The sequence below is a fragment of the Gavialis gangeticus genome, unplaced genomic scaffold (assembly GCF_001723915.1).
Source record: "Gavialis gangeticus isolate Ggan-Ray unplaced genomic scaffold, GavGan_comp1, whole genome shotgun sequence".
Taxonomy (NCBI): domain Eukaryota; kingdom Metazoa; phylum Chordata; order Crocodylia; family Gavialidae; genus Gavialis; species Gavialis gangeticus.
Window position 1 is genome coordinate 40,660,251 of NW_017728996.1, and position 24,061 is coordinate 40,684,311.

A 24,061-nucleotide genomic window follows, 5' to 3' on the forward strand; every position below is an offset into this window, starting at 1 on the left:
CTGTGGGTTACAAGAAATAATGGCCATAAGCTAGGAGAGAGCAGATTTAGACTGGACATTAGGAAGAACTTCTTCACAGTTAGAGTGGCCAAGGTCTGGAATGGGCTCCCAAGGGAGGTGGTGCTCTCCCCTACCCTGGGGGTCTTCATGAGGAGGGTGGATGGGCATCTGGCTGGAGTCATCTGAACCCAGCACTCTTTCCTGCCTATGCAGGGGGTCAGACTTGATGATCTATTGAGGTCCCTTCTAACCCTAACATCTATGAATCTATGAAAACCTAATCCCAGTTAGGTCAAGTTCAAAAGAGCGAAATCAAAATGAAACAGAGAGCTTCAAAACAGGGGAGGGATGGAAAAACTGCATAAAAGGCAGCATTGTTTGAACTGCCCTGCTTTCTGCCTTGGTGTCAGTTGAGTGAGGATGCACCTTAACACACACATGGTGTCACGCAACCACCCCATGAGTTTTGACAGTCGGCAGCTAGAGGTGCAGGGCCCCAGAACCCAGATTCCCCCTTCACTTATCTCCTTTACAGCTGGCAGGCTTCGTGGCCACAGCAGGGCCTAGCAGGTCTGTGGTTTTCCCCTCCCCCCGTGCCCCAAGACAGACACAATCCCACAAGCACCCATGTCATGAGTTTTGCTTGTCCACATCCTGAGGTGCAGTTTCCCTCAAACGCCTGCACCTATCTCCTTGAAACTTGGCAGGCTGCATTGCCTCAGCAGGGGCTAGTGTGCCTGCAGCTTTGACCCTGCTGTGGCTTAACACACACACGTGACACGAGTTGTTTTCTTTCAAGATTTGAGATGCAGTTTCCCTGAAACCCCTGTACCTATCTCCTTGAAGCCTGGCAGGCTTCATGCCCTCAGAAGGGGCTACCATTCCTGCAACGTTCATCCAAATCAGGCCAGAAATGATTACAGACTATTTCAAGCTTCCCCGTTATAGCCTATGGGCAAAACATCAAAACAGTGTCAAAAGAGCGAAACTGTTTTGCTGAAACAAAATGGAACAGTGGTTTTGAATAAAAATGAAATTCAAAATGAAATACTGTTCCATCGAAACGCAAGTCGAAATGAAATGGTGCCATTTCGCACAGCCCTAGCGCTCAGGGCTCTCCAGGCCAAGACATTCTGCCTCCATGGTACACAAATACCTTAAATTCCAAAACACCAAGCAGATCAAAATTAGGCATGCATGGATCTCCATGGCCTTTACCTGCTTTAAGTGGAAATGAGGAGACATATCATGCCCTTCTGACTTACCTTCCCTTCCTTTTGCATTCTTCTCTAACAACCATGTGGCACACAGGGACACCCCCCACCCATCCTTTTTAGCTTGCTTGCTTTTTCACAAGCATACTCCTGTTAAATAACTTACCCAATGCTTTTAGAGCAACCGTGATATACTTGTGCTTGCACTCATCCCAAACCAGGCAGTATGGCTTCCTTTGTTACATTCCTTCTCCTGTCTGAAACAAAGGAAAGGCACATAGAGTTAAGATAGTACTACTGGGGCAGGTGTAGTGCACATGATGCAGAACTCCATGCTTTTAGATTTTCTTGGGCCTTTCAACTCTCTTGGGCCGCCTCTAAACAGATTATATGTAATTTGCAGATAATCTGAGGTAAATTGCTAGTGGACTGCTCCACACAGTACAGAAAGGTTGTAGATATTTTATAAAATGGATAAAGTGAAAATCAAATCAACACAAACAGTACAAGGAATTCAGAGTTCACCAGACCAAAATGATCATAGATCAGTTTTTTTTAAGAATTTACCCTCACGCTTCAAATAGGCGTGGACTATATTTCGGAATGGTTATAATTCAGATTAAAGGGGCTTTTTTCTGTTCATATATTAAAATATGTTTTGTAGCTCAGGGTTTTCTTCTCCAAGTAAGGATTTATTTTTACCTGTGCGATGGGAGGTGCACAGGTGTGACATCTCAACAGAAGAGTCTGCCTTTATTTAACCAGACAAAACGAAGCAATCACATCACATTTGCAGTCCTGGCCCTGACTCCACTTTATGTGAGATATGTTGTCCCTTTGTTTGCCGCTGACAAGCGTAAAGAGCCACTTTCACTGCTGATAATAATGGTTAATTTATCACATAGAGCAGTGGCTGACCTCTGTGCGTCCCAGCCCCTCCATCACCTTCACACCTGCTCAAGCTAATTGTTAGAGCCAAGTGTAAATGAAAATCAACTGGGCTAATAATGAATGGAGCCCATTACTTGCAACAGCACATTGCTTTACAAAGGTTTATCAAGCAACGTTATAACAAGTCCCTTAGTCACAGTGCCCTGTTTTATAAATGAAGAGGATCGTGCAAACATTTCAAGCCAGTAAATGAAAACAAGATAGTAGGACAAAAGCCCAATATTTGACCCCATTTTATATAAGCTTTGCACACCAAATTATGCCTTAACATCATGAGGTACAAACCTTGGGTACTAGTTTACAAAAGAGATTAAAAACATTCTGGGAAAAGGGAAAAAAACTTCACCCTCTCCTATTTGGAAGACACTGCCTGGTCCAAAACTCACGGGAGCAGGTGATTTCCTGATGAAAAGGATTCAGCCTCAAAAAATGAACAATTGCAGACATGCTAAACAGAGGATCGGGAATGCCTTTTTCATTAGGGTGCAAATCCCAGAAATTTTCTTTTACACATGAAGAATCCCCCAAGAGATTTTAATAAAGCTTTAGAATATGCAGATTCTGAACCTAACCCATGAAGCCAAGACATATAATCACATCATCAGGCTGCCTGCTGAATTCCTTGAATGATTCATTGTGAAAGGAAAGATGTATCTTTCTCTAAAACTTTTGCTATTTCCTGGTATAACAATTCAATCTTGATGTTTATCTAAACACTATTTAGATAAGAAGAGTTCTGAGTCAGCAGTCTATAATTATGTATCTATAATCTGTTTGCACAATGTATATTCCAAAGCATTTTTATTATATGCTAATGTATATTGAAGGTTTCTTGGACACACAAGTACTGAGGTACAGAGGTATTAAAATGTATTATAACAAGCACAAAGTTAAAGAATTAAAGCAAATTATTTATCAGTCCTACTGATCTAATTGGATCAGTAAGAAATTGGCCTCTAATAAGCACTACCCCTCTACACAGAACCCTATAGAAATAAAAAACTGCAGAAAGAGAGAGAAAAAGATACTGAACATCCTTCTCAGTTCCTCTATTTGTTCATTAGTTTTGGGGTGAAGGCTCAAGAAAAATGGAAGCAAAATAGGAAGAAACGAGAAATGTGACATACAGCACTTGGAAAGTCATCTGGAACAGTACAGGTGCTAGAACATTGTTTTGAAAGAAACCTGATACTCTTTTTTTTAAAACAGGATCCACCCTCTCCATGCAGATTTAGCAGATCTGACTGGCTTGCAGCAGCCTCCCTGTGGATTTGATTTTACATTGTTTTGAAAATTGGATAATTGTTCACACCAAGGCAAAGTAGGCATAGAGAGCACAGCCATTCTGATCTGGTAGCAGCTTACTTTAATTTTGTATTGCCAGTTGCAAGCTAACAGAGAATTAGACCAATGCACGCCACACCGCAACACACAAAACTGAAATGTATGATCCAAAACCCTCATGTGCTGTGGTGTTCTTGTCACTGTAATGGTCCTTGGGATATAGAAGAATGACAGCTTGTTTGGTAATATGTCTTATTGGACCGACTCTAGGCTGGGAGGGAGGTTAGACAAGGTAGGAAGAAAGAAATACAGCTCACGTTGTTCATCTGGTATTTAGCTTAGGAGGTATCTCCTTCTTTCCAAGGCTTGAGTAAAGGCATTTTGAGTAAAAAAAGATTGTCTAACCTCTCTCTGTACTGTAGAGTAGGTCCAATAAAATATTACTAGACAAATCCTGCTTATGGGACACTCATAACATTTACTCTGCACATCAAAAGGATGATATAGCAACCAGTTCTGTAGAAGCAAGTTCAACTTTTCTCACCTGGGAATCTTTGTTAAATATACCCCATGAAAGGAAAAATCAATTTGCTGGGAAATATTTAATGAACTGGAACAGCAAACAATAGCTATTAACCCCACTGGGCCCAGTTTCTCTGCTTGTGTAAGCGGGTGCAGTATGAAACATTGACAGAGCTGTGTCCATGTATATCAAGGCTAAGTACAATAAGTCAAAAAGCCTGAGGCAGAATTGAGTCAATCTATGCAGCTTCCTCTAAGCTGCATAGACTGAACCGAAAATCTACTGAACTGACATTCAGTTTTCAATTGGGAAAGGCAGAGGGAGGCCTGCACTGACCCAGGCCAGTAGGCACTAGGCAGGGGGTGCTAGCACATGTCTCCCAGCCTACCGGCCATTGCCAGCCCACCAAGTGGGACCAGTCCCAATCGGCTGCCCAGTACATGCCCCCAACCCCCTGCTGTCCCCACACAGAGGGTTGAGGTGCTGGCTCACCCGGGGGAGCCTCTGCCTCAGGGGGTTTCCCCCAGCCCCGGGGGAGCTGAGGGGAATTGCCCCGCCCTTCCCAGCTGCTACCACAGGAGGGAGGGAAAAGTCCTCCAGGCTGGGTGCCTGCCTATGCAGCCCAACATGGGGGAACTAGGAGCCCCTGCCTTTGGGGGCTCCCTCCTACCCCAGCAGTCCTGGGGAGCTGAGGGGTATTCTTCCCCTCCTGACCCCCACAGCTGCTCATCTCAGCCCAGGGATAGCTGGGGAAGCCTCAGGGAATGGAGGGAAACTCTCTCAGCTGCTTTTTCCACAGCTGCTGTGAGTCTGAGGCAAAAGCAGCTGCAGAGGAGCAGGGGCTTTTCCTTCCACTCCCTGAGGCTGCCCCAAGCTCTCCCTGAGACTCACAGGGACTAGGGCAAGCTGAGGGGTCCCGGAGGGGAAGAGTTCCCTTCAGCTCTCTGGAGCTTCCCTGGGCTGGGGTGAAGGGAAGCCCTTCAAGGCACAGCTCCCTGGTGCCCCCATGCTGGGCTGCATAGATGGGCACCCAGGCCAGAGGACAGCTTCTCCCTCCCTCCTGCGGCAATCAGCAGCTTGGAAGAGGACGGGGGAGAATTCCCCTCAGCTCCTCAGGGCTGCGTCCAGCTGTGGGACCCGGGTCAGGGTGGAGGAAGCACCTTGAGGAGGGGCTCCTTGGTGTCTGCACCCCTGGGGCCTTGGGAACCCCTTCCCCCTCCTCCTGTGGCAGAAGCTAAGGCAAGCAGCTGTGCAGGGGAGACGGAGGTGGGGAATTCCCCTGGGCTCCTCAGGCTGCCCCTGGCAGGGGGAGGGCTGTGAAGGGGTGAAAAGTCCCTTCCCCTGCACCCTGTGTAGACCCAGGGTAAGGATGTCTGTTCCCCTGCTCCCTGTCCCAATGGGCTGACAGATGCAGGCAGGAGAAGCAGAGGAGAAGGGCAGTCCCTGCTCCCCTGGAGCATACAGCACAGCCCAGGGCTGCAAAGCTTCCTGGGATGCTGCAGGACTGTGAGTTAACTTGAACCAGGAAGAGGTCTGGGCCAGAAGTTCCATAAACTGGTTTGGCCTAAAACAGTTAAGTCTGATACTACATCCAACCAGGTTTTATCTTAAACCAGTTTTGGCCCTTTTGAAAGCAGTTTATGTGGACTGAACTTCTGTTCTGTTACAGGTTTTAACTAGTTTCCAATCACTTAAACTGGTTTATGTGTAACTTCTGTCCCTGGCCTAAAAGATCATTTTAAAGTTGTGACTCAAGTACTTGTCAAGAAGGAAGGAAAACATTTGATAAACATACGTCTGTGCACCACTACTGATCTGCAGTGAAGGCCCATAAAAATGGCAGGCTTACTTAGGTTGGCAGGGACCAGTATCAGGTGATCCAGTCTATTCACTGAATCATAGGAAGGGCTAATCATCTGACAACACTCCAATAATAAATAATAATCTATTGTTCATTACCAATCTATTTAGGCAACTTTTCTCTTCCAAACTTCACAGCAGTGGTTCTCAAGCTTTTCTAGACTCAAGGCACCCTTTATTAAACTCAAGTCACCCCTCTGAGGTTCACTTTTTTTTTTTTTTATCTATAGAAAAATAATTGAGGAATCTTCTTCCAAGAACTCAGAAAGACCATAACAGGTGAGAATGTTTTTGACCCTATGGATTCCTATTTGAAATCTGTGGGTTTATTTTCTGAATCATGTGTAGATGTTTTCACATATAACAGTGTTAGTTACATAGCATACCATGGCAACTTAAAAAGGATCTCATGATATCCCAGGGTGCTGTGACACACTGGTTGAGCATCACTGTTCTATAGCTTAATTTTCTCTAATCCACATCTTAACTTTTTCCTCATATTTACCCTATTTTTCCTAAATTAGAACCTAAGCCCACTCTCACTTATTCATACTTCACTGACTAGTGCAAATAATTTACTTAAGAGATGTTAGAAAAAAAGTCTATTCTATTCAGAGGTACCAGCACATTCTGCCTTGTGAGGTACAGTACAGGGCTCCCACCAACCCAGTGACAAGGCTTACAGTCTTTTCCATAATTAGGAAATGCCAAATCAGGAAACAAAGCAAACTCGGGACATGCAGATAAAACTAACACATTGTACCATGCTTTGACTATTTTTAAGCTAGTCATTTCTGGTCAATAACCAAACTAAAAACATACTAGGGAAGGCACCGTCTTTTCTTTTTCCTGTCTCACCAAGCTTAAGGTGCAGACGTAGGAATACTGGGAGCATGTTCTCATAAACAAAAAACTTCAGGCCATGTCATCATCCCTGTGCCCCCCTCCTCAGGTCAATTAAAAAACAACATGTTTTCTCTCCTCATTTCTCTTCCTTTTATCTCTTTTGCTCCTCATGTTTCTGTGATTTCTCTTTCATGCTCTGGCAGTGATGCTGAATGCTGTTGAAACAATGCTTGAGCCATCCCCAGGAGGTCATTTTGGGTAATTTCTTTAGGCAACACGCCCCCAGCTTAATGCATTCTAAATGCCAGATAGACAAAGACCTGATATTTGAAGGTATTGGGGGCACATCCTTACCTCTCAAGTACCCAGTCTGCTCACATATTTTAGCATGAGTTTCTCTTGGAGGTCAGTAACCTAAAGAAAAAAAGGCATACACTTATTAAGATACTACGCACAAGTAATTACCCTGGCCACATTAAGATAAAACAACAAAGATCCTTATTATGTTCTGAAAATGGGACAGCTCTGGGGATATCATTTGATTTGTAATTGCACCTTTTCAATCTGTTAGTAAGCAGGGACACTTAATAAAAATAATATTTATATCAGAGACAAAATAACCTCTACCAAACATTAGTAACGATCCATTGTATTATTTCCCTCAATGATATGTCGAGTTTTATGTTGTTCAGTGATGACACCAAAAATAAATTGTAGATGGCTTAAAAGGAAAAAAAAAAGCCAAAATACTTAAAATAAAGGGTTCAATTTGCCAACAGGTTACTATTGTTACTACAAATGTTACTATTTCTGGAAGAGTTTAAGTAAATAGATAGTTATTAAGTGAACTTATAATTATGTGCTCTCAAAGTGTAACACTTGTGTTAACTTGTATGTTAAAGAAACATTTATTCACATGAAAAGGAAGCAAAATTATATATTTGCTACAAAGACTTATTACCTGACAGTTAAGGCATTCAATAAATCCAGAACATGGAGGTAGGAAAAATGGTTGATGTAATCAGGCAACTTTATGTCTCCATCAGGCATGCAGCATTTAAGAAAATTTACACGCACTAACATTAAGTAGCATTCCCAGCCTTTACAATTTGTAAGATGAATTCAGCCTTCCACAGACAGAATAATTATGCTAATAGAAGAAAAACTTTCTAAAAAAAGGCAGCCAAATTTAAGAGACCTGTCAATGCCAGTGTCATCAATGGAGTGATAACTAGTAAAGAGGGGATATCAAAGGCTGTCTTTTTCTTCCCCTCCATGCTCTGTTCTGTTTGAGCCCATGGTGGTCACAGCTCCTTTAACAATATTTATAATGAAGGAACAACGTTGGAGATGTCAACCCTGATTATTCATAAAGGCTCCTCCTGCCCAGCTCTCCCCTTAGGCTAACTGTAAAAGTACCTGATTCCCAATTCTCAAACACAAAAGCGTACAGAGCTTGAAAGCGGAGCTGACTAATAAAGTTTGCATATCCCTAAGAACAAGAGCACACAATGAAGAAGAAAAGGAATGGCAAGATTAAACAAAAACAGTCAGCTTGGATGGGAAATAATGAAAATTTAAAAAGGTAAGAACTTAGATATGTTTTTTTTTCCTTTACTCCTGTTCATTTACATTTCAGTGTGTCCTGCAAAGCATCCATTTTTATCTCCTGACTGCTGCATCAAGGTATGCTGTACCCATAAAACTTAAAGTAGTTTTCAGAGCTGGGACAACAGTAAGAAGACCTACACACTTTGTATCCTAGCATGCTGAGCTTTAATTCACAATGAAGCTAGAACAAAGAACACTGGCCCAGTGAAAAGCCTTCTGGCTTAGTGATTTATTTTGGGCCTTTGTTGGTGTCTAATACATCAAATTTTAAGAAATACCTTCAGCAAGCAGGACTAGTACAACAGGAGCACAATTTTGTATTGCTGTAGAATGTCTTCACTTTTCGAAGTACAGTATTTAGTGTTAGGACTAGACTGCCATAACCCTTGCTCAATCATACAAAGGGGTTCAAGGGAGCAAGGTCCTCCTTGTTCCATAGCTGAATCTTGTTTTCACTGCGATTCTGGCTGCTAGGCAGAGGAGATGCCATCTGCCCAGTATGTCTATGTGAATGTGGAAAGTACAGGAAGGGGCAGTGGTGGAAAGAGGCCCCACTGGTCAGGGTGGCCAGCCACAGAAGGGTGTCACAATTTGTTTTCCATTCTGGTCCTTACTTGGAGTATAACGAAACATCACAATCTATTTTGCAAGCCCCCCACAACCTCTGTAGTCAAGAGATCAACAAGAATTATTTCAACCACCACAGAAACAAACCCCCTTCTACAGAGAAACACCAAAGCAATTTGACTGGGCACGGCATGTGGATCAGGGCAGGAAGCAATAATGACAAACACTGTATCTCATTAAAGCTGCGGGGGAAGTTTTGAGGTGGGATTAACTGAGCATAGGCTCACCTAAAATCAATATACTGGGATAAGTACCCCTGGGATCTTGGTCCTGAAATTTCCTTATCCATGTTTACAACGTCTGTTAATTCAAAGGCTTAAAAAGTTTGAGCTCCCAACTTGCACATTCACAGCGTATGCACAAGTCTGAGTCATAGACTCATGCACACTTGCCCATCTTTACTTTCCACAACTGATATTCGATGTGAAGAGAGAGTATTCAGTCAGATAATCTTGTGCAGTGGGATACTGTAATAGAAATGGTATGAAATATAATAGTACAAAGTGAAAGCTGCTCATTATTGACAAGAATTTCTGCTGCAAGATCAGGGCTCAAAGCAAGGGAGACAAAGGAAAAGAGGGACCTGGATCTGTTACTCAAGCAAGAGGACCAGATTGGAGTACTGCGTCCAGTTTTGGATACCACACTTCAAGAGGGATGTGGACAACTTTGAGAGGGATCAGAGGAGGGCCACTCGTATGGTTAGGGGTCTGCAGGCAAAATCCTACGAGGAGAAACTGAGGGCCCTGGATTTCTTCAGCCTCTGCAAGAGAAGGCTGAGAGGTGATCTTGTGCCCACCTACAAATTCCTCAGGTGGGGACAGCAAGGAATAGGAGATGCTCTGTTTACCAGGGCACCCCTTGGAGTAACTAGGAACAACAGCCAAAAACTGATGGAGAGCAGATTTAGGTTAGACATCAGGAAGAATTTCTTTACAGTAAGGGCTGCCAAAATCTGGAACGGACTGCCAAGGGAGGTAGTGCTCTCCCCTACCTTGGAGGTCTTTAAGAGAAGGCTGGACATGCACCTGGCTGGGATCATCTGACTCCAGCGCTCTCTCCTGCCCAGGGCAGGGGGTCAGACTTGATGATCTGCCAAGGTCCCTCCAGACCCAAACATCTATGAATCTATCACCCTGGGCCACCAGTGTCATGGGAAGAAAAATATAAATTTGTCCAAACCACAACTGTTTACTTTAAATGAATTCCCTGTTATTAAAAAAAACCCAAACCTTAAATGTATTTAGAAATTGTTGAAACAACCAAGTTTTATACTTTCAGAATTAAAGTTCCCTTTTCTGGGTCAAAATTTAAGTTGATTTATAGTTTTAAAAAAGTTGTACAAACTGAAATACTTGGACTTACCCAAACTTTTTTTTTTTTTTCCTTTGGAGACTTTTGGTTTGCAAAAAATTTCAAGATTTTGGCTTTTTGTCCTGCCTCAGGACAGGCAAAATGCTAATAGGACTGGTAAATCATTTTCTTCCCATCTCTAAAGAAAATATGCATGTTTCCAGGCTTATGTTACACAAGCACCCAGTATCAGTAGTGGACTACTAAAAAAATTAAGCATGCAAAAATCAATCTAATTTGTTTCTGGCATTTACAAAAACCCTTTAAAATTAAAACACTATTTGCTGTGATTCATAGCTTAAATGTTTTTGAGCTTGTTTGCTTCAGATTGAATTTGGTTGCCTATATCCAGTACATGTCACTATTAATGCAGTAAACGAGCAGGGGAAAAAATTAGGAAACATTGTTCAATTAGTAGTGCTTTTGCCAAAGTAATCCTTCTCCCTCCCTATCTTATTATACAGAATCTGGTGGTCCCTTTGTCTTCAAAGAAGCTGTTTACTGCGGCAAAGTGTTAAAATAAATAGTTTTTTTTTTTAAATCACTATTTATTGCATACCTCAATTATTGACAAACATCTGTTGCCAAAAGATTCTTGCTAAGGCTGAGAGTATCTTGTAGGTGGCATCTTCCACTTATCACAAACTTGATTAATTTTGGCAACCGTTGATCCTCCTGGATCACAGCATATGCATGAGGTCTACCCAGACTTCCGATGCATATGCCTAGGCAGGAATTTTTTTTGGAGGAGTGGAGGCTGCCCAGACCTTCCATCCTCCCTTTACCCACTGAGACAGAATCCAAAAACCAGATGTTTGGTGCCTCTATGGATGTAGTCGTATAAGCGTCTGGGAATCAAACCCAGGTCTCCTGTGTGACAAGGATTCTACCACTGAACCACAGTCCTCACGAACTTGAACTTACACTTAATCAAACCTGTCAATGGATCAATGCAGAAGACCAGGCAGGCAGCAAACCCCAGAGTGAAGCCACCATTTGTGGTGGCTTTATTAAAATCCTGAATTTCCTGCCAAATCACAGTGGGAAAACTCAGCTTTATAACCTCTGCAGTGAAGCATGCATGTGTATATGACTGAAAGAGCCAGCCTGCAGCTTCCAAGCCAGGCATTCAATTTAGATTTAATAAGACAGTTATTGCACATTAAATACTCATTGATTACCTAAAATATATTTATTGAGATATAACTGCTATGTAACAGATCTCTCTCTTATATATGCTCTTAGATATGGGCATATCTGTTACAAAGCTGTTAAACAGCAATAAATGTTTATCTAAAAATTAGCATTCAGCTATCATAAAATACACATCCTATTAAATCTAAATTAAATGCCTATGGAAAACAATCAGAGTCCCGGTTTGCTTGCCTGGATTATCTACGGAATGGTGTCTTCTGCATGTCAGAACTCAGTGTAAAGTTGTCACTGAGCTTATGGACATGGAGCGCATGGAGGTCTCCCACACCACTGATGGAGTGAAGCTGTTAGAGTTTAATTCAACATAAAAAATATACAGACTATAATTTGTCTATTTTTTAAAACACTTTTATAAGAACCAAAATAGGGTACCATCTCCAGAGCCGTTGCATTAACAAAAAACAGCTAAAAGTATTCTTAATATATGCCCATTTACAGTATCAAAGTCAGATACCTGCTCACCCAAACCCAGTATAGGCTGGTGTGATTTAGTCATAGGTGCTTCTGTAGCTAGTGATACATAAGGAAGTGATGCGGCTAGTATCACCATCACCTGTCATCGACTCCCCAGCCCTAATAACTAGTATATGATTCCCGCTGAGCTGCTTTGAGATGACCTTCAGTGACCTGAAAGAGGATCCAGACTCAAGTATCTGGATCTGTAGTCCCTGAACCTCTTTACTACACAGCCTAACATGTCAGATGTAGATCGGGTCTTTTAGTGGACGTCTTTTTAAAAGGACGAGGGAGTCAGTATTAAAGTCAGGAAATTCCCTCCCTTAAAGTTCTCTCTTTTACCCACAAAGATATTGCCAGAAGAGGACATGATGCCATCCTCTTGTAGGCTCACCTGGTATTTCAAGTGAGAACCTTGGGAAATGGAAACCCAGGTTCAATTCCTTCTCCGGTTTGAGGAGGGCATAATCAGTCAAGAGCGTGTCTTAATTACCTATTTATGAGGCCATTCACTGGGTGGAGCAGTGCCCACTTTTTTTAAGTGATCCTGTGCCAAGACTGGAGAAGAGCCTAACTATTTTAAAGGCAGTCAGTGACGCTGATTACTACATCAGGTTCCCAGGGAACTTAGAGAACAGAATAACTCATTTCTGGATCCTGATTGAGGTTCAGTGTTAGCTAGGTGCAGAGCTGCTGAGCCCAATCAAGGCTGGGACAGTTCTGGACAGGAATGGAGGCTCTCAGCTCTAATGGGCTAGGGAACTTAAAAGTGACAACAAAAAACAAACCAACCCCCCCAAAAACAAACAAACCAACCAGAAAAACAAAAAAAGCCACAAGAGGCATCAATGGAATTTTGCTCCTCTTACGGGGTTTTCAGAATTGCAATTTTGAACTTACATGCCTAAAGTGGATCTTAAACAGAATATATACACCTAAATCTTGCAAATTTTGAGATGCAATCAGCAAATTAGAAGAGAGAAGCAATGTCTCAAAATGCAAAAATAAATAAAAATCAGTTGTACCAAGTGCCTCAGCCAAAAAGAAATATAAACCATATTTTCTCACATGCAACATATAAAATAGAAACCCTCCAAAATTTACGTGCTTGTATTAAGTGGGGAAACTGTTTTCTGCCCAGGATAGAAGCAACCAGTTTTTATTCCTACTCCACAGTGCAACAGCTGTGGTATTACTGTTTAGGCAGCTGAGGGAATGACTTGACTTACTGGTTCTTTACCCCATAGGTGATAACGATCATGTTTGCTGTTTAATGGTCTTGATGTTCCATTAATCAAGGTAATTTTTCTTAAGGCAAGTTTGCTGTCTGCTAGCTGCTCTTGGTTTCACTCTTCCTACTACACAGCCCTGGATATTCTTTAGCTCTTTTCAAAATCACTCTCATTCAAAATCAGCTGAAGATTTGGCTTTGTCCTTCCTCAATGCAGCCAAAACTCTGGGGGAAAAAGTTCTTCATTTGGCCTTTAAAAAACAAAGGTGCAGATTATATTCTGGGCATGATGCACATGAGAAAATACAGTATTTAATCAATGCAGAACCAAAAGGGCTGAGAGAGATAGGAGGTAGGCATCTACGGCCTTTGTCCTCAAACCTGGACAGCCACCAGAAGAGATGTCCATGTGCTCCTACTCAGCCCACACTAAAGTGCAGCTATTGGGTGATGTCGCTAGCTTAGACAAGTCTCAAGCATTTGCTATGAAGCACATACAAGTAAAGTGCATTTCTCACAATGGTCCCAGCCTCAGTATCAAGGCCATATAGATGTGGCCCAAGGGATTTACTGAGGGGATCTTCAAAGGAAAAAAACCATGAGAATCCAGTGCAAGGACTTGTATATGCTCTATTCTATTATGTTATTTTATTGTGCAAAAATAGGTACTATTTAACAAACAAAAATGCTTGCAACTTCATGCTGAACAGTTTCTTCAAGCCCAAAGATTTTCTTTTGATCCCCAAGACAGCCATTTCCAAACAAAATAAGTCAGATTTTGAAATTATGTTTAATGTGAGAACTGTTAATTAAGAAAAAAAATAAATTCTGAAAATAGAGCCATTTTGGAATAACAATGGGGGTTCTTTTTGTTCTAAACATCTCACCATCTCCACTGCTGTATTCAAGTATCATTTATTTCAGGCCTGAACTACATCATTTGAGTTCCTAAAAGCTGATGAGCCTAATCCTGAAAACACTTCACCACACCAGCACACATGCGTGTTTGCTAAATATGAGGTTTTATAACATCCCTGTTAAAAATAATTAGTTGCTTAGTGATCAGTGGATTAATTTAGGGAGTAAGGTGACATGCAAATTTTACTTAGATAATATCTTTTTGTTATATGGAATATATATCAAGTCCATAACAGGCACTGGCAACTTTCAAATGAGAAATTCTTTGCATCACACCACTTAGTGGAAACAACCGACATCCAACTCTTCTTGTGGAAGGAGGGTCAAAGGGTAGACTATTTTGATGTGGGCACCTAAATTTAATTATGAGTCCAGTTTCAAGCATTGTGGGTTGAAAAGTATTGACTTAACAGACTGCAGTGGATTCTATTTTAGATTTTGCTTTCAGGAAAAAGTCACAGTCTAGACTTCAAACCCCAGTATCAGATGCTGGTGCGCAATAAATGTGTCTTCTAATCGACCTGATCCCCAGACTCTTCGGGTGCACTTTCAAATGGGGAGGTCTAATACCAAGAAAGTGATGGTTACAGATGACAGAATAATTTTCTATCAAAAAAGGTTCATGCCACAAAAGACCTCAAAAACATTTCACAGGGGTGTATCAATTGTCAGTATTTACATGGGAAATGATGAAAATGGAAATGTTTCAACTAAGATTTAAGTTATTTCAGTTTCACTTTGTTTCAGCTATTATTACATTCTATTAGAAATTCAACATTTCAGTGTTATTGTAATGCAAAACTGATAAAATCAGAATTAAATATTTCTAATAAAATTAAATCTATTTAATTAAATAAAATTAAATAGATTTTGCTTCCTGAACAATTATGAGATTACAATCTTAAATTGATTTTTGGAGAAACCCAAATTTCAATATTTTGGAATTTCCCAAAGGACAGTGAATCCAGATGGTAACCAGCTCTAATGATTGTAGTGTTTGTGTATGAAGGGGAAGAGTCTGACTAGTGGACTCCATGCTTTGTCATGGAAAAATATAAACGAACATTAGAAATTGCTTAGCCAACTATAGAGACCATACAACTATATTTTTCTAACTTTCAAGTAATGGCATCCTTTTATTTTCTTCATCACTAACCAACCAACTAGAGCTCAATGATGACTTTGACTGGTTCAAAGACATTTTATTGGAAGATTATTTTGGAATTTAACCATAATCCATTTCAGAATAGATCATTTACATCCTGAAACACAAGATCCAAACTGACAGGCAGGTGGAAAGAAACTCCAAAGGCACCTGCTCTTGCTTAACAGAGGCCACTGTGGTAGTCCCCAAAATCCTACTTGAGGTACAACTGTGAGGGCATTGGGACATATGAATTCTTGCCACCCTAGCATCACCAATTTTGCCTGTAAGCAAACTGTTTCTGTTTATCTGCTACCTATCTGGCATCTGGTGCAGGAATTGATTAACTTCTTAATATGAACAAGGAGAGGGTTTTTCTCCTGATAAAAACCCCTATTGCACAATGGTGCACGAAACTCAGTAGAAATATTTTTCAAAGTAAATCACCATTTATTAAACACAGGGCTACTTAGGCTTTGAGGAAAGTGGAAAGAGTGAAGGTTATAGAGTAAAACACAAGGTTGCTGGAGTGTAGGTGCAACTAATCATGTAAATTCTGTTTGAAGCCTCGCTAGTCTATTTTATTATGGATTCCATAGGCAGCTTCTAATTTAGTGCAGCTGTTACACTCCTGCTACATCAAAAATTCTCTCTGCTGAACTTTTGTAGAGGTTTTGCATGACACAAGTACCAGTCTTTTCCAATTTCACAGTTACCTAATTATAGTATTGCAGCTCACATATGTATGGTAAACTTTGTTATCAGGTTAAAAAAAAAAGAATATAGCAATTTAGATATTTAGAAAGCACTGGTTTCATTATCTGTTACTACTGGATCTACCCACTGTGAAATGTATATAATACAAGAGATGTAGAAGAATGGTGAGGAAGCCAGTTTTGAAAACTGTCCATGTATGTAACACGGTCAGATGCTGATGATCATACTATCCACTTCGCCTAACTGAATTGCAGAAAGTCAGTCAAATGTCAGTCAAAGAAAGATCAAATGCTAATTCAAAGGGTAACACACAACTGTTTTAACCACATGCTTTAAGAAAATTAAGATAAAATTCCTCAGCAACAACTAAGGAGGAATAAAAATCTTCAAAAAGGATTAACACAGAGATGCTGCATTTGAAGCTTTTAATAGCAAACCAACGTCAAGTGACTGAGGAAGAACTGCATTAATTAAGCTTCTACATACCCTAACAGGATGCATTCATTTTACTTCTACATGTTTAAAAATGCCCCTGCTTCTCCAAATTATACCAACAGTGCTTCCAGCTTCTTCCAAACACATTTAGCTTAGTAATAGACAAATCATACTCTTTTACAACTGTAGAGAATCTGACCTACTCTGCTGTATTTCATCTTAAAAAGTGAAACATTACATACAAATCTGCTAATTGGAAAAAGCTGTTTTTACTTTCCATTTTCATTCTATTAGGAGAAAATACAAAAGACACTTATCAAAATAATTGCACTAAGCAATTTATTTGGGTTGAAACACAAGTAGTGCTTTTTTTCCTCTTAACCTCTTTCTTTTTCACTTTTTGCCTAAAGCAGGCACTTTTTTATTATTTTTTTATTTTGCTTTATATTGTCAACTAGGAACAGAGTTCCTGAGGAGACAAACAGGGGGTAAAGAAGACAAATCTGTCTCCTTTGTGTGAGAGCTGTAGGCCAGAGTTATCAACTCCTCTGCTATTCACAGCAGATTTGCATATCCAAGGCCACCCGAGGCAGAGAAGGCATTTGGAGTCTGATTTTTCCACAAGAACACATCAGGGAATGAAGCAAAATAAGGAAAATCCAAAAAAAATCCAAGTAACCACTCAAAAAATATAAAAGGGGGAGGGGGAAAGGAATCACATTCAAGGATCATCCTGATAAGAGGCATATTTTACACACAATAGAATTTCCAAATATCCTTATTAAAAATAATTTCATGGATACCAACCTAGCATACAAGAACTTCAGTACTGCAGATTAGCAGATTGGCATCCATGCTGGATGTAGTGTGCTTCTGTATGTTAATACAATCAGCTCTTCTAAAGGTGAGGATCAGGGCAGAAGGAAGCTACAATGTAAAAAGGTATAAGTTTGCTTTATCAAAACCATCTTGTAAAGTGTCTGTTTCTAGGTAATTGAAAAACTATGCTGGCTGTATACAGGCACATACATAATATACAAACACTGCAAAAAAAGTAATTGTAGTACCAGAAATTAAATCAACAGGTCTACAACAGATTAGGTCAGATGTGTATATACATCTCAATAAATATTTGATAGATAAAGATATTTGGACTTATAGATATTATGTAAAGTGATTCATGGTTTCTTTAAATCAAATTTAATCCTATAATAAACATAATATTCTTTTTTATGACATTCTTTGATTGCAAATTATGAGGGGGGAAATCCAGACCATCATACTTATGATCTAGGATAGAGCAAGAGCTGTATTCCCTTAGTCCTGTTGGCTAGCTCCTTATCTCCCAGATAGTCTCAATGAGTTTCACTTGAATTTGGGTAGCATAAGTGTCTCTTAGCCTAATGACTACTGTCTGCAGCTACATTATCCCCATCATGAAATGCCATCCAAATTTTTATCACATCATGAAACACGGATTCTAAAGAAACATATGCGGTTAAAAGCAACGCAGAGTGCCATAATTTGCTCCTAAACACTCAGAATAGAAGTTCAGAGGCCAACAGCGTTTAACCATTTTTTTAAACAGATGTTGCAAATGTAACCAATTTTCCTCAACATTTAGCAGTAACATCAGAAATTAAACACATTATAGAAATCATTAGGCCTAGTCCTATCCCTACAGATCCCCATGTTGTGCATTAGTGAAATCATATTACATTAATTTATTTACACATATTTTCAGAAGGAGGGAGAAATTAGCTAAAATCTCTAAACTAGAGGAGACAAGGTTATTTGGGTAAACCTGATATCTTTTATTAGACCAACTAAACAGTTGGAAAATTTTCTTAGATGAATTCAGTTTCCATTCTGATCTCTAGTATATGCCTGCTGCTGGCAATATTTCCACTTAGACTCAGAAACTTTACTGACCAAATTTAAGTTTAAAAGTGTATTCTTTTCTCCAGATTGTGACGTTGAATGTTTCTGTTCAGCAATCATGGAAAGTTTCTACCAACTTTTATGAGAATAGTAAGGTGGATCATGCTATGTGTGTTGTTATGTGTTACAGTTCAATGTGTTAACTCTAAGGAATGTTAAGCAGTATTCAAGTCAGCATGTGATGTGAGCAGTCACACATTAAGGGTTAATACCCCCTCTAGCATACACAGCTCTGACCTGCCACCATGGAGCTGGTGAACAGGAGCATGAATAGGAACAGCCAAGTCTGCCCAGCTCTCTGGCTCTCCAGCAGGACCCCACTCATCTACCCACTCCACAACTCCTGCAGCTCCTCACTAACTCTCCAGCCCCCCACAGCTCCCCACTCGCCCAGCTCTCCCTGGCTCTCTATTAGTCAAAGACAGTAGAGTTCTGGATGACAGAACAACCATGTTGGGGAGGGACAAATGGAAGCAATGCATCCTGGGATACTGGAGAACCACAAATTGCTGGCATTGGCCCCCTGGAGCAGACTGACGTTATTGCAACATGAGCTGCCTAACACCAGCTGGATATAACAACTTTGCAACACTCAAATGGGATTTAGCTTGTCTCTTCCTGCTTTAAGGTGTAGACACTTCCATCTTAAAAGCATTTAACATATCATCCCCATAACAGCCCCAGCCCTGCCCACCTCCCTCCTTCCCTCCCTCGTTATGAGGGCCTCAATTCCCCCCTGCCCCCCCCCAATGCCCTGACTTACCTGCAGGAGCTGCTCTCCAGGCTGCCTGGCCACCAAGTGCATGAGCACATGCACATGGCATCTCCTGCCTGACTGCCCTCCTCTCACTCCCCTGAGCCCCTTGAGGGCTGGAACTCTGCCGGCCTGCAAGGGGAAATGTGCCTTAACCTGCACTTTCCTCTTTTAAGAGAGAAAATCTTGGATTTTCTCCTAAAAGAAAAAAAGAAAAAGAAAATCTGTGTTTTTCACCTTAAAATGAGAAAATCTGGGTTTTACTGTTTTTTACATTGTGAACAGAAAACCCAGATCCCTGGTAATAATAAACAGAGCAATAAAGAACTGATAGTTAAAGGTCATAAAATTAATTAAAATAAAGAAAGTGCTGGAAATATGGATGGATAATTAAGGATGGAAATACAGCAACCCCTGTAGATGTAATGATGTGGTAAAAGAGGCACTGTGACTAGAAAGACAGAGCAGCTTTGATGGCATATTGCCATTCCCAGGTGATCAAAAATCACAGGTTACTCACCTAAAATGGAAAGTAGTTTAAAAATGGTGAATGAATTGCTGTTTTACTTTGATTTTTTAAATAATACATTTGGTGGCAGTACTTTGACTTTCTTAAAAACATTTGATGACCAACTAAGACCAGAGCTTAATAGCACATAACAAACCTTACAGATATGGTTCTTTCACAGCACATGATGAAGTGAACTTAGGTTCACAAAAGCTTCTGCTCTCTCTCTATATCTTATTAAGTTAGTCTATCAAGGTGCATATCATATCTACCCTGCCTTACTGCAATGCAGTAAGCCCAAAGTACTGGTCTTGTTTATATGGGTGGCAATCCTGCTTGCACCTGGTTTCTGACTTAATTCTATTGGGTAATATCTTGCTCATACACTTCATTTCCACCAAATCTCCTATTTCAAGCAAACTGATGGCTGCAGTTGGCCTTGTTTATCCAGCTGTGCTGATTGTCTTCAGCATTGGCCCCACCTCTGTCCTAAGGTTGTAACTACCTCATAAAATCTGTGTTTCACTGGATCTTGGACTTCTTTCTTTTGTTAATATATGGCCATTTGATTCTTGGACCGAGATCTGATTCCCTACGTGTGGTGGCATCAGATTCTTGTCTCTTTTCTATTGCAGGCTCCCTGCTTAGCTTTCTCTTAACCGCTTCTTTGAACTGTCTGTTACTCCGCCAGGCTGTAGCAGACTAGCTCTTGATGACTTCACTGGGACTAAGAGAACTCTGCATACCAGTAGTCTCAGAGACTGCACATGGACTGGTAATCCTAACTTCAGCTCATCGTTTAGGTATCTATCTTGCTGAAATAGGTTCAGCTGGCATGCTGAACAGGGCTCACAATGACTGCCCTCTCTTCTGTAACAATGAGGATATTCTGGTGGTGTGATCAAATCCATGGCTTGCACTGCCCTCCAGCTGTTGGTGCAGTTCACCTATCATTGGCTCCCAGTGATAACTCTCTTTATTTGTCAGATTTCTTATCAACAGACTGAAGTTGTCCACTGACCTAAGAATGGATTTACAGTACATCTTGGTCTCATGTTTCCAATGATCAGCTGCGTTGCTGATCCAAATACACCACTGCAAACATGACAGCTGAAGGTCTTCAGTAAACATACACTAAGACTTTTCGGCCCAACTAATACCACATTTTTGTTTGAAATCTCGACATGCTCAATTACTGTATGAACTGCTATTTTTGTCTTCCTGGAGTAATTGTAGCATTGGATTTTGTTTTCAACATCCATTGAACCATTGCTAATAAGATGAGTGTTTTTCTGTCCTTTATGCTGCTTTCCACAGTGCAGAACTGTACTGTGTTGTGTATGCAACCTCTCCACCTGCCTTGCTACCTATGCTCCGTTAACAAGCCTACATACTTGTTCTGCACTTCTGGTAGTCATTATTTTGATTCTTTCTCTGGACAGCTTAGTTGCCCTTGTTCTAGTATTAAATTGTTCTACATGATTTCTTCTGAAGACATCTATTCCTTCTTCTGCCTCCTTTAGATCAAAAATGAGACCATAAAAAATGTCTTAAACTGCCTGAAAGTCTCCTTTATAAACTGTTCCAATGGCACAGGCATTATCTTGTCCCTTTTTTTTTACCCAAATGGAATATTAAAAATATTCCTTTAATTTTCTCAACTTGATACCCAGTGGTTAACCTCTAGACACAAACTCCCTTCCTGGTTGCAGGCTCGTGCAAAGTATGGGTCTAGAAATGCAGCATTCCCAATGGGCTAAGTTCCTCCATTTCTAGTTGCCATGTTTGCCTATTAACACACATTTTTTTCTTGCTAGACTGAACATTGTTACTAGGTGATATGAACCACATAGGTAGGGGTCTACCAAATTTGAGGCAGCTCTCAGCTGATTTCATGTGCAGATCGTGGGGCTGGCAGCCATTTTCATGGACCAAACACAGCGGGCCCCACCATGCCTCTGACTGGCCCAGGGGCCCTGGAGGCCCCACCCCTCACCACCGATTGGCTGCAGGGCTATCCATCATGTGGCTCCACCCCTTGCCACCACTTGGAGAGGGGTGGGGCCATATGATGGGCAGCCCTTGCAGCCAATCAGTAGCAAGGAGCATGAGTGGCAGGCATCTTGCCATGCTGACAGCCCCTCTCCCCCCACAGTGTGCTGCGTGGCCAGGTCACAATGGCCATGAGGACTGCTGGCTCCTCAGAGGGAGGCAGCATTTTATTTTTAGTAAGTTTTTTCTTTTTCTTTTTTCAGGGAGCTCATGCTTTTTTGTGGAGTCCATCCGAAATCACGATTTCTGCAAAAATCATAAAATTGAAATTTTGGTACACATACTGCATCACAAATGGAAAGGGGTCCATGTGTTTAGGACTAATCTGGCTCTTTATTGAGCTGTTTATTAAGAAGATGGATGCTGCACCTGCCACATACGCCCAGGCTGCCTTCCTTCAGTATTTCCCACAATTTGTGCTGCTCCCTCCAAGTTCCATGAAGGTTGTTAGGAATGCAATACAGAGAACCTAATTCCCATACCTCCTAGAGGTAGAGGTGGAGAAGTTAGTATCTTTGTCATCCTGCAATGCATTCAACAACAGGACTAAAAACCATATCACCATCATAGCTGGGGCGGGGCAGGGGGGGTGTCTTTGCTTGTTTTTATCTTATAGGACTTGAAGGTGCCTCCTAGGTCATCAGCACCCTCTTACTATGGAAAGCCAAGACCTTCTTCCTACTCTAGTCACTTCTAATATCCAGAAATTCATAATATTTATAAAGCTTATTTATTTCAGACACCTACAAATGTTATCTTATGTAAATCAAATATCAACCTTAGTTATTAAGCTGTTCTGAAGGACAGGGGAAGCAGGGAGTTATATATATAACATTTGCTCTGCAGATACTGAGCATTTGTTTAGGATAAAGAATAGATCATAGTGCCAGATGGCAAAATTACACAAGTGCCACAAGCTGTACACCTTGAAGGTACATAAGACTGTCACAAAACAGACAATGTTCAGAGGCAATTTGGCTTGGTTACAAACAAGCCTGTTTTTGGTGTACATTCAAACAAACTAGAGTTTTCAAGTAAAATAACTAGATCTCACTCCTTTTAGACATTTATGGTTCTACTTTGTAACTTTTCAGTCCATTCCACTGTCCAGCAGCACTTAACAGATGTTCACAGTCCAGAACAGAAAATTTCTAAGGTTAGAAAGTGCTGAAAAACCTAGACCTGGGACCCCAGAAGGCTGTGCATATTTAAAAAAGATGATAGATTTCTTGGTCTGCCAAATACTGTATATCACTCTTGTAGTTCCTTCAACCAATCAATACAGAGGCATCTGCTCTCTTCTCCAAAGGGAGAGAGTTACCTACCCTTAGTAGCCAGAGGGAAGATGCAGTCATTAAAGCAATTAGTGGCTCAGTGGCTGCAGGAAACTACACAGCATCAAAAATGCTATAATGTTCACCAGTGTCATTTTCAAACAAAAGTTCAGTAATATTCAGTCAGTTATAAACTATAGGCAGCACTTTCAAAGCTGCTTACTTCCCATTTTCTAAAACAATATTTGAAAATAGGGCTCATGCTCCTAAGTCAGTTGAGATGCTTCTGAAACATTGTACACTCTAGCTACACTAGCTTTGTCTCACTACATTAACAAAGCAACATGGGAATAATTCAACAGCTAAGCACTTTGACGCACATGAACATTCCCACCCTAACCAATCTAAAAATCCATACGTGTCAGTCCCCCCTGCACCGAATGCATTTCACTCTCTGTTGCTGCAGGACTGCATTAATTTACACCAGCTGAGGATTTGAACCAAAAATGAATGTATTGTAGGCCACTCTAGTAATATTATATCATATATATACTTTTAGAGATGAAAAAAATGTTTTTAAAAGCAAGTAAAAAAATACCAGAAAAATGACAGACTGACTAAAGATTATAAATGCGGTCAAGAAATATTTTGTTCAGGATTTGCTTCTGCAAATGTTAGACAACTGCTCCCTACCCTCTTCACTGCCTCCACATGTTTTCGTATTCTCTAAAAATTGAAGACATCTCATGGCTGTTTCATATGGTTTTAAAATATAATTATAAATATTATTTCCAAATGAATGCAAATAGACAATATCCCATATTCCTCCTCCCTCATTTAAATGTTTTTGCAATGCCTTGCTTAACTGTGGTAGATAAAATTCATGTGGAGAGGAACTGTATCAGATTTTGCAGATACAAACGTAATCAAAATCACTCAGATGTAGGGTTACTACAAATATTAAAACCCTTAAAGATAATACATGGTAGCAGAAAATTGACTTTTTTATTCGTGTCTTTTCTAAACTCAGATGGATTAGTAGAAGATTTGAGGTAATTAATTATAATTACAAGCTTCTAGAGGAAATAAGGCATAATAGACTCATTAACAGAAAATGTTACATCTTCGGCTGTATTTGATTTTCTGT

At 40.7% G+C, this 24,061-nt stretch overlaps 1 long non-coding RNA gene across 1 annotated transcript in view; it reads right to left on the reverse strand.

Moving 5' to 3' along the window:
• LOC109288373 overlaps positions 1-24,061 on the reverse strand; it is a 40,069-nt gene that overhangs the window by 2,133 nt on the left and 13,875 nt on the right. The window contains exons 3-4 of the long non-coding RNA XR_002095122.1: positions 7,033-7,092; positions 1,381-1,467 (exon numbers count right to left, since the gene is read on the reverse strand). This is a non-coding gene — a long non-coding RNA (uncharacterized LOC109288373). The remainder of the gene's footprint in view (positions 1-1,380; positions 1,468-7,032; positions 7,093-24,061) is intronic.